The 12,048-nt window shown below is 36.7% G+C and overlaps 1 long non-coding RNA gene and 1 pseudogene across 1 annotated transcript in view; one reads left to right on the top strand and one right to left on the bottom strand.

The window, feature by feature from the left end:
- Positions 1-12,048, bottom strand: part of LOC123382267 — a 221,930-nt gene that overhangs the window by 63,269 nt on the left and 146,613 nt on the right. The window lies entirely within an intron of this gene.
- Positions 6,300-7,087, top strand: LOC101090570 (annotated as a pseudogene).

Genomic DNA, 12,048 nt, shown 5'->3' with positions numbered 1-12,048 from the left:
TAAAACAAAAGTTGGATAGCACGGGGAAAACTATGTAAATTTGTAATTTAATGCTTAGCCAAATATGGATAAACTGACTATGAAGTCAAAAACAATTATTCTCACAACTTGACCATATTTAAAGATATGGCCTATGCAGCATGGATAACACATGCTAGTCTATAATTTGAGTTAGTTTTTTGCTCTTATTTCTTTTATAGGATAAATAGTCCTAAACTGATTATAATCAGGAAATGAAAAGATTACCCTTCGTTGCTAAACTTATATGGATGTTTTTTAAAAATTCATTTAAAAAAAGATAGTTTGGGTAGTATGTGAGCATTTTCGGATGAATTCCAAAAAAAAAAAAATTCCATTGTTGCTGAAAATCTCTGACCAATTGAGGAAATTGCATTAAAAAATGATTTTGATAATTGACTTTATTCTCAGCATAGTTGCATATGAGATGGTATTCAGAGGAAGGAAAATGGACGTAAAAATTTGAAAATAGGAGCCAGTGACTGAAACACTGCAACAACCCTGGATCTAACTTTGATGAGGGACAGAAGTGAGGTAGCTGATGCCCTGATTCAGGCAATGTTACCAGAGAGTTCATTCCCGTGAGTTTTCAGATGAATAAATGTATGTGACCAAACACAACTGCATTCTCAATGTGAAGATGTGTTAATACCTTGTTTTTAAGATTATATCCAATATGTTTTCCTCTAAAATGTAGCTGGATGACAAAACTAACCCAAGTTCCAGCTGGCTGATTTATTCTGACTGGCCCATATTATAGAGTTCAAATTTAAAGAATTATGCTAGTAGCAGGCTACAGTTTTTTAGAATAACTCATTTGAGTTTTACAAGGCACTTTCACAAATGCCACACAGTGGGCTGTTTAATATGCACTTGTCTACCTATCATATTTTCTTGTAACAGAATCCTTGTGAGACAGGTAAACTTCTAAATGAAGCTCTGGACTCCTGTGGTAACATTCCCCTTCCCTACATTTCAAAGAAGGATGCCGGTCTGGATTGGCCAAACTCCAAGATAATATAACATGTCACAGATTGAGAGACTGGGAATGTCAAAAGAGTGAAAAGATCAAGCATACCTACTGAAGACTCTTTCTTCACCCATGTGGCTAATGGAAACAGGCCACAGGAATATTGGAAGCCACCAAGGGTATACAGCGAGGGCCACCACCATGCTGGCTTCAGGTCTGAACTATTTCCTCCTTTCTCCAGGCAGCATGCTCATACTTGAATGGCAAGAGATGAGGTATATATTTTGGCTATACCAAAGTATAGCGGTGTAACTGGTCTAGGCAAGAAGCGTCCAAATTTATGGTTACAGCCAAACCTCCAACTGGTATTTCTACAGCCTACCTATACCAGAAATTCACAAGGAGAAAGCATTTCTAGAGAAGCTATCCTTCTAGTGGTTTCTATCACTAGAAGAATATGTCCAGATAATTTCCTGTCTCCATGAAGACAGAATTCCTAGGGTATTTCCTATAATTTCTTTTCTGAATAACAAGCAGGCTTGTGTCACGTTGTTTATCTTCTTTGCATTTTATTCACCACATATTGTGATAGATGGCGTAAAGTACTTAAAGCAAGGTCACTGTCATTCTGTTCATGATAAAATTATTTGAACAACTGAGAGAATACATACTTACACTTACACAATCATGACTCACAGACTTTCTTATCCGTTCTTCATGTGGCTAAATTAGCCACACAAATCAGTTTTCAAAGCATTCAGAGACATCAACTCATCATTTCAAGGTTTTATGCACAATATTGGTATTACAAAGGAAAATGCCAAAGACCTTCTACTGAAATAATATGGGCAAGTAACAAAATGCCATCTTGTGGAAATAGTTCAGACACAAAACAGATTCAAGTAAACAAACATTTAACAACTTAAACAGTGACCAATTGATAATTTTAGTCAGTAGCTGGTAAAAAATTCTGGATTTGTGAAGGGTTCATTATTCCTTGACAAACAACTGTTCACCACAGTTTATATAAATATTTGAAAAGATACAGTGGGCACACTATCCTCTTAAAGGCACAAGAAATTTCTGATTTTCACTGAAATAACAAAACTTAATACTTCATGTATTCATTTTATTTTTCCTTTCTTTGTTGTTATATTTTGACAAAATGCAGTGGGATAACATTTTTATGTTTTTTAATTTTTATTTGAGTGAGAGAGAGACAGACAGACAGAGTGTGAGTGGGAGAGAGAGAGGGAGACACAATGTGAAGCAGGCTCCAGGCTCCAGGCTCTGAGCCGTCAGCACAGAGCCCGATGCAGGGCTTGAATTCACAAACAGTGAGATCATGACCTGAGCTGAAGTCAGACTCTAAACTGACTGAGCCACCCAGGTGCCCCATCAGTAGGATAACATTTTTAAGCCAATGAGACCTGAGTTCAATTCCACATGAGCTACTTATTTGATCCTGAACAACTTGCTTAATTTTTCACATGAAAAATTTGTAAGCATTTGCTTACAAATGCTACTTATAAATAAGTCTGTTGAAAAAATTAAATGAAAAAATATCCACTAAAGGTGTTTGACAAGTACTGGGTCCTCTGCACTTAAGGCATTGTGCAGGCATGAAAAAACTACAAAGATATTTAGGGAACACTCAATACCTTTAAATAACTGAATTTAGTAAGAGATTATATTCAAATAACTGATTTTTATTATTTTTCAAATAATATTATTGGGACCACTATGCAAAGATTGAATTAGGCCCCTTTTGTCATCAGATTCTTCTTTGCCCCACTGACATCCGACAGCAAGAGACCACTGTTCTTGACTGACAAAGCCATACCACCCCTGGCAATATTCACCATCCTAATACACATTTCCTCTGTTATCTGTTCTCTGTATACCCTCTATATGTGTTCTCTGTTATCAGGAAACATGTAAATTTAAAGGAACTAACTAAACTAATATTTGTGAGAACAGACACTATTTTTGTTTAGTATTTTATTATCAGGAAATAATAGGTATTTGACAAATTTCGGTTGCATAGATGAATGTCTGCTTTGTTCCCAACACTACTACAAGTTGGCTATGTGTTTTCTTAGTCAATCTTCCAAACTATCCTGATAGTGAAATACAGACAGTTTTACACAAAGAAAACCGAGTTCAGAGATGTTTATTGACTTGCTAAAATTTAATATACACTAAAAGACAGAGTTGGTATTTATTTCAGATCTATATAACTCCCAAATTCCTGTGCTATCATCTACTTTAGCATCCTCTCTCCCTGCATGAGGTTGAATTCATCACAAGATTTAAAAAAAGTATTGATAATGCATTAGTAAAAACCTTTATGACCTCCTGCCCAGAAAATAATGATAATGGACTGAGCATCCCCACTTACGAGACGAAGTAATTATAATAATAACTAACATCCATAGTAATAATCATCGACACTTTCAACTTTTGTTAGAGTTCCTTAAAGTTTATAATTACTTTCCACATTTGATTTAGAAATGTTAAGTGACTTGCCCAGTGTTGCATGACTATAAGTGATAGGGCCAGATTTTTCTGTGATTGTGAAGCACCTCTATGAAATAATTCCTCATCCCCTAAAAAAAATGCCAGCAATGGTGAAGAAGCAGGTACCTTGTCTGGACATTGCTTGAGAATCTTCCCATAAACTGAAGAGGGGACTTTCTCTTAATTGTCCTCTGTCACATTCTACTTGACGGCCCAGTGACATGAGCAGGCAGGCCCCCTCCTGTTTAATGAAGGCTGGTAAGTAAGCCTGGAAATGGCAGTGGATAATGGTAAGGTTTACTTCTTTAACATCTCCCTGCACCAAGTGCTCCACCAACAAGTCCATTCTATAAAACTCTATCTTCTGATAACAAAAAACATTTCAAAATAACCATAAAATATTAATTCTGGAAAATGTTTAGAAAACATATCAAGCCTTACCTAATCTTTTGCAGATGAAGAATGGGAGATACAAGAACAGACTTTTCCCAAGGAAAAGTCAAGATTAATGAGACACTCAAGATCAAGAACAGTTTCTTTCCTTCTTCCCTCCTTGCTTTCTTTCTGAAGTAACTAATCATCTGTCAAATCAATGTAGGATTCCAAAGATACAAATTATTTTCCTACATATCTGTAAGTGTATATCTCTGTTGTGAGGGGCTGGGGGTGGTGGTGCATGCACGTGTGTGTGTGTGTGTGTGTGTGTGTGTGTGTGTGTGTGTGTTTTCCAAACAGGATTCTTGCCACTGAAGATATAAGGCAGATCCTCCAGGAATTCACTATTATTAGAGAAACAAAATTGTAAATAAATTATCACCAAAAAGCCGCAGTTATACATGTCACGATAGTGATATTTTCAAGATTGAATATCCCTCCTTTGAGCCAAATCAGCTTGTTGGAGCCTTCTGTTTCTTAGTCTACAGCTTGTTTCTTCCCTCCAGATTGATTCTTATTGCCCTGTCAATTGCAACCCTCATAGGAGATCAGAGTGGATGACATTATAACCCAGAACAGACCTCAGGGACCAGACCCGGTAGCCAAGACTATGACACTCTCCTTCCATTAACCCTGACTGAGTGCTAAAGATGGAACATTTTGGTTTACAATTCCCTAAACACCTCTTGAGTTCAGCTTGCCTCAAGTAGGACCATACATCAGAAATACATTTTCCCTAGCTTCAGTGCCTTATGTTCTGGTTAGTTCTAGGGGATTCAGGTTTCAAGTACCAAACCCTGTTCTTAAAAGGCACTCTTTTAAATGTTCAAGATGTTCTATTTGTTTTTAAACTCTGTGGAAGAGATTAAACAAAAATGGTTTTCCTCTGAAAAGCTAGTATACAAACTGGATTATAATTAGTACAATCGGTAAGTACAGAACTTCTGTTTGCAGGCGGCTAATAGCCTACATCATCCAATATTTATAGCTGATACAGGTCACTGGTATCCATTTTTGCATCTAGTGAATGGTTTAGGGAAGGGGATTATTTAAAATTTTAACCAGTATGTTCTTTCCTCCTTCTCAAAAGAACAAACCCTTAATACTATAAAACATACAGGAATAAATTTTAGAAAGAACAGCTATACATCAGATTAGGGCTAGCTATTAGCCAATATTTTTTAAGTAATGGACATAGTAGCACAATAATAAATCACAAAACTCACTAAATATACATAAAATATTATATATATGTATAATATATATGCATATATATGTATAAAATATTATATATATGTATAATATATATGCATATATATGTATAATATATGTATATATATGTTTGGTATGTATATATGTATAATATATATGTATATATACATATTATACATGTATATATACATATTGGTATATATATGTATATATGTATATATACTTATACATATATATGTATATATACATATATATGTATATGTATAATATATGTATATATATGTATATATGTATAATATATATGTATATATACATATACGTATATGCATATATGTATGTATACATATATGTATGTATATATGTATATATACACATATATGTATACGTATATGTATACATATATGTGTATATATACATATATAATATGTATATATGTATATAATATGTGTGTATATACATACATATATATGTATGTGTGTGTGTGTATATATATATATATCTATCTATATCTATATCTATATATATATATATATGTATATCTCTTACCTGAGCCAATCTGAACATACTGTCTGTTATGCACATTTGGACCCTTTATTTCCATGAAGAAATATCATTAATAAGAAGAATAAGAAGATGCTATCAGGTTTCCATTACTGACATCTGTAATCACATGCTAGCTCTAGCTTCCTAAATAGTCAACATACTAAAGGCTTATGCTACATCTAATAACAGTCACTTAGACCCAGGAATAGTCTTCTGGTTTAAATCACAAAAACTCTTCATGTTAAGAGAAAGAGAAACAAACAAAAAAGAGGTTGGTGGTATTTCTAATTCTAATCTGTCTTTGCTATGTATTAAGCTTTCATCATACTCTGGAGCAAGAACAAATCATTATTGAAATGGGTGAAAACCTTGGAAGAGTTCTGTTAGATAATATAGTAAAAACACCCTCAATAAGTATTTCTTCTGAGTCATTTATACAATACATATTTTCTAACAACTGCCCTGTCCCATTCAAGATGCAGCTTCTGAGAATGCATTGGGGTTTAAGACTTGTATTCTCTTTTGGATCCATGCAAACAAATAATTAAATGTTACTGCCAGGAAAATTCTCTTTTCCTTCTCTCTTCTCCAGCCATGCGAGATGCCGAAAGGAAAAATGGCTATGGGGAAAAAGGTGGCCCCAGCCCTTGCTGTTATGAAGAAGCAGGAAGCCAAGAAGGTGGTCAATCCCCTGTTTGAGAAAAGACCCAAGAATGCTGGCATCAGACAGGACATTCAGCCCAAAAGGGACTTCACCCACTTTATCAGATCACCCCACTACATCTGGCTGCAGTGGCAAAGGGCTATTCTCTATAAATGCCTAAACATGCCTCCTGCGATTAACCAGTTCACCCAGGCCGTGGACCACCAAACAGATACTCAACTGCTTACTCTGGCCCACAAACACAGACCAGAGACAAAGCAAAAGAAGAACAGAGACTGTTGGCCTGGGCTGAGAAGAAAGCTGCCAGCAAAGAGGATGTCCCCATTAAGAGGCCACCTGTCCTTCGAGCTGGGTTTATTATTGTCACCATCTTGGTAGAAAACAAGAAGGCTCAGCTGGTAGTGATTGCACATGATGTGGATCCCATTGAGGGGCTGTCTTGCTGCCTGCCCTGTGGGGTTCCCTACTGCATTACCAAGGGGAAGGCCAGGCTGGGGCATCTGGTTCACACGAAGACCTGCACCACTGTTGCCTTCACACAGATTAATCTGGAAGACAAAGGAGGTCTGGCTAAGCAGATGGAAGCCATCAGGACCAATTACAATGACAGATAAGGTGACATCCACAGTCACTGGGGAGGCAACGTCCTGGGTCCGAAGCCGGTGTCTTGTATCACCAAGTGGGAAAAGACAAAGGCTAAAGAACTGGTCACGCGACTGGGCTAAGTGTACACCATCCAATTTTCTGTCCATAAAAGTAATACAAAATTCTCTTTCAAAAAAAATTCCATTGCCAGAATAATAGTATGGATGCAAACAAACTAACATGACATTACAGAAGAAAAAATAAATGACTCTGCTCTGGGGAGAGTCAGGAAAGGCTAATAGGAAGTTGACAATTGAGGATGAACAGGAGTATTTTAGGTTCATGTGTAGAGGAGAATAGGAAGGGATGAATGCAAAGTGGGGAGGCTGGAGAATCCTGGTGGGTTTAATTACAAGTTGTCCAACCATGAGGGAAAAGGAGAGCGGGAGTGGAGAGTAAGAGCTAATGCAATTTCTATTCCTACGTACCTACTGCATATATATAGTGCTTCAGACAAAAAAAAAATTCTTAAAAGTCAAACTGTTATTACTTTTGGTAAAGATGATTGGACTCTTGCAAGCTGGAAAAGATTCCCAGTTTTTCCTTTTCTTGCTCTCCATTATAGTTGATCTCCTCTCCCAACACAAGCCCCCACACTCCTTCTACAGTACTTGTTATGCAGACAGCTGAATGATGAAAAGTTACTCAAACAGCACACTACGAGCTAACTATTCCAAGTGTGTCTATTGACTGAAGAGATTTGCATTATGAACTAAGTCAGTGCAAAAAGACAATGGTAAATAGCAGCAAAAACAAAGAAAGAGATCATTGAAATAAAAGAAAAGGCACTACCACCACCATGTATCCATTTCTCCTCGGTTGAAATTTACCCTGGAGGAACCAATATAAACTAATATGAAAATATTGCTTTCATGGTATAAAAGAAATCCATCGGAATGGAATACTAAGTCTGTATCTCCAATAGTCAAACAGGAAAACGAGAGATGTATTCAAGTGCAATACTTCCCGTTTTTGCTGTACACACACTAAAATTCTGGAGATATAAAGATAAACAAGATATAGTCATTGCTTCCAAGGATGTAACAATTCTTAAAGGACACAAATAAGTAATTGCAATGCAAATGGGTCAAGTGTACAAAGAATAATACACAAAATGTCATAGGAGGAATTATCCTACTGTACTTGGTCGATATTATGTGGGGGAGGGAAGATAATTAACCATGAAAATTTAAGGGGTTACATTTAAGCCAGAAGGTTAATAAATGGAAATGTGGATAGGGGTTGCAGAGAATGGGGGAGATGGAATGGCCTGTCAGGAAGAGGGAATAATGTACAAAGTCTCAAGAACATGAAATAATATAACCACAGCAACTATTTCTGTAATGAGAAGGAAAAGGGATATCTATGAGATCGATGGAAAGAAGGTATGGGAGTAGGGATGGGAGGTTAGGCTGAAAATACTGCATGGAGCCAGTTTCTAAGGCCTGGTTGCTATATACCAAGAAAGTTGCACTGTATCAGATGCTTGAAATGATCAGATTTGCTTTTCAAGAAAACAAAAGTAGGGACAAGGTGAAGCAAAGAGATTTTACTTAGGAAGACCTAGGAAGAAGTTGTTTTAATAATTAGGAGTGGCAGATGCTGGAATCCAAATCAGGGTTTATATTGACTGGGATAATTTTTATAATTCAGTCAAAAAGCAACAATTAAAGAACATTTAATAATGATAAAAGTGCTAAGCCTTTCTCCCAGCCTAAAGTACTTTTTTTTAAGTAAAAGCAGTAAGGAGCTCCACAGATATCTTGCTTTCAGAAATCCCAAGAATTCCAATATATTCTTAAGACTTTGAACAGTGCCTAGCAAATATCAGGTGTTTGATACTATCTGGAGAATGAGCGAATGGATGAATGAATGAATGACTGAATGAACGAACAAACAATTTTATCTGGCATCTGACTCAGATCAGTTTCCCTAGGAACTAAACTTTGAGGTAGAGATAGGAGTACAGGAGGTGTTTGGGGAAGCACTCTCAGGAAAAACACTTGTAAGAGATCAAAGAAGCAAGGTTGGGCAGAAAAAGATAAGCCACAAAGAAGCTTCAGTTAAACCTGGGGGGGGGGGTAGTTCTACAGGGCTCCACAGTGTTATCCTGTTCTTGTACCCTAGGTCAACTAGTCATTGGATGAAGACCACCCACCTGGGTAAAGAAGTTCTCAGAGAGTGATTCAGTTCTACACTATTGTTAGCAGCCAACCAGCACTAGCTTTTGGAGAAATAAGTACCTCATACTTGATGGGGAGGTGGATGTGTGTTGTGCACTGGAGTTTCCATTACCTCCCAATTTATAAAGGAGAAAGCAAATGATTGGCTTAATCTAATAGCAGGCAGGGGGCCTCAGGAATCAAAATTGCAGTTCTTCCAGGTTAGGTCCTAGGGCAATACCAAGTACTTGTAAAGTATGGGCTAAAACGTCATACTTCCCACACTCCATTTGCACATATCCCCATCTCCCTAGGCATAGAAATTGAACACAGCAGCAGTGCTTAGCTCACAACACCCCTGAGAAGTAAGATCACATATTTCATGGTGTAGGGCACATAGTGAGCATTCACTAAATGATTAAATAGTAGTAGTATTTAGGAAGCCCTGAGATTACAAGTGTGATTTTCTCCCCATTTCTTTCCTGGTTAGCCTGCAGTGAATTATTTTGTGGAATGAAGTCTCAATTATCTGAAGTGCAAAGTTCCCTGGTGTTACGGCCCAGATTTTCTTCTATACAGTCAAACGTCTTCTATAGAATGAACATGAAATAAATATAAATTAATGGCTACAGAGAAAGGGCTAATTCCCCTAACAAGCATGGCTCTCCTGTTCAAGCATGTCACAGGAGCAGGAAGACGTGGGAGCACTTCCCAGACCAGTAAGTTTAAAGAAGTTGCTTAATCTCTCAGAACCTAAGTGTCTTCACTGATAGTAGGACCTTCTTCAAAAGATTGATTTGAAGAGTACATGAAAGAGTATCTACATGTAAAGGGCCAAGCAAACTGGCAGGGGGCACTGGCTATTTAAGGGCTTCAAATTCCAAATAATAAATTCCTTTTTGTTCTTGGTCTCTGTTAGTTTCCAAGAGACCTGGTCCCAGTTCGAGTACTTAATTATTCTCCCTGAGCTGTGTGGGCTTATATCCCCAGTGATTCAAAATCAAACAAAGTATCATGAAACCTCTTTAATTTATTATAAAGAGGAGGTGGGTTTTTAATTCAACAAAAAAGGACATAAAAGTTGAATACATTGTATGAAAACAGTTATAATGTGTTGTATTGCCAATAGTTGGAATAATGAACCAAATCATTGGTTTTGCCACGTAAACATCTTTGGACCCTAACCTTGCACATTGCTATGCAGTTGTACTAATTTTAGTACAGTGCTTGAGGGTTAGAACATTACACAACTTACATTCAAACCTAGCTCTGCCACTTTACTAGCTGTGTGATGAATTATTTAAGATCCCTAAGCCTCAGTTACCTTATTTGCAAAGTGAGCATGAATGGTAGGTAGCATCTAATGCATAAGATTTAGTGATGAATAAATAAGATAATGCATGTAAAGCTGCTTAGTGTTGGAGCTGGGATTTGACAACTCTTACCAATGTAAGCAGCCACCATTTTTTGTAAATGCTGTATTAGCTTGTTAGGGCTGCTATAACAAAACACCCCAGACTGGGCGGCTTAAACAACAAAAATGTATTTTCATACTGTTCTGGGCGTTAGAAGTCCAATATCAAGGTATCAGCAGATTTGGTTTCCCCTGAAGATTCTCTCCTTGGCTTGTAAACAGCTGCCTTCTCTCTGTACCTTCTCGTGGTATTTTCTGTGTATGTGTGCATCCCTGGTGTCTCTTCTTATAAGGAGACCAGTCACATCGAATTGGGGGCCCATCAAAATGACCTCACTTTAACTTGATCATACCTTTAAGATCTTATCTTCAAATACAGGTACATTCTGAGGTACTAGAGGTTGGAACTTCAGTATATGAATTTGGGGGGGGGGGGGACAAACCCAGCCCTTAACAACCACTTACTATTTGTTATCTACTCCATGTCAGACACAAAGCCAGAAGCCACTTTCTCTTGGACTAACCCCAAGTGTGTTCTTAGCTGTACTTCATAAATCCTTTTACTCTCTAAATCAGCTCTTTTCACAGCTTACTTACCCTTATGTTTTTATCAAAATAGAAAGGGGTTTTTTCCCCAATTATTTAAAATACATAATGTATGTTCATTATAAATATTCAGACATTATAAAATGTATAAAGATAAAGGGAAACCTACCAATAACCCTACCATAAAGAAATAACCACTATTTCCAATTTTGTATATGGCCAGAATTTTTTCTCTGTTCATACATACACATATTTGTTATTTTCCAGGACAAGGATTATACCCTACCTCTGTTCATATTTCTCTTAAAATGCTTTAGATGATTTTTTCATATCAAGAAATAAAAAAATATGTGTCACAACTTTAATACTACATAATATTTCATGGTAACTCTGTGAACATTAGTTTGTTTGCATTTTTTTTTTTTTGCTATTACAAAAAAAAAAGTTCATCCTTGTTAAAGTATCTTTGTCCTGATCACTTCTTTCATATACTTTCTTATATAAAAACGTAAAAGAAAAATTCTTAGATTTGTTTATACATATTTCCAGATTGCACTCCAGAAAGATGTTCCAATTATACTCCTAAGTGCTAACAGGTTAATATAATTGCCAGAAACGTGCTGATTTTGCATCAACCCTTTTCTACCCCCTGCTTCCCCCAACCATAACCATCCTTTTGAGAAGCCATATAATATTAATCGAACCAATATAATATGGCCCTTTCCACTCCAGTGAAAAGGCTTAAACAGATGATACAATTTGCAAGTAACACATGGAAACATATATCCAAGTGCTAAATTGCATGTAGTACAGATGCTAAGCACCCTGGGAGGCTCAACTTATTTCCTTCTGCTTTTAGTCCCCAGTCAGGGATGAAATGAAACAGATCCATGAGCTGCAATGTGTTTAATACATTGTA

This window comes from Felis catus, chromosome E2 (assembly GCF_018350175.1).
Source record: "Felis catus isolate Fca126 chromosome E2, F.catus_Fca126_mat1.0, whole genome shotgun sequence".
Classification (NCBI taxonomy): domain Eukaryota; kingdom Metazoa; phylum Chordata; class Mammalia; order Carnivora; family Felidae; genus Felis; species Felis catus.
The sequence above is the reverse complement of the archived record's forward strand: the minus strand, read 5'-3'. Positions and strand labels throughout refer to the sequence as shown.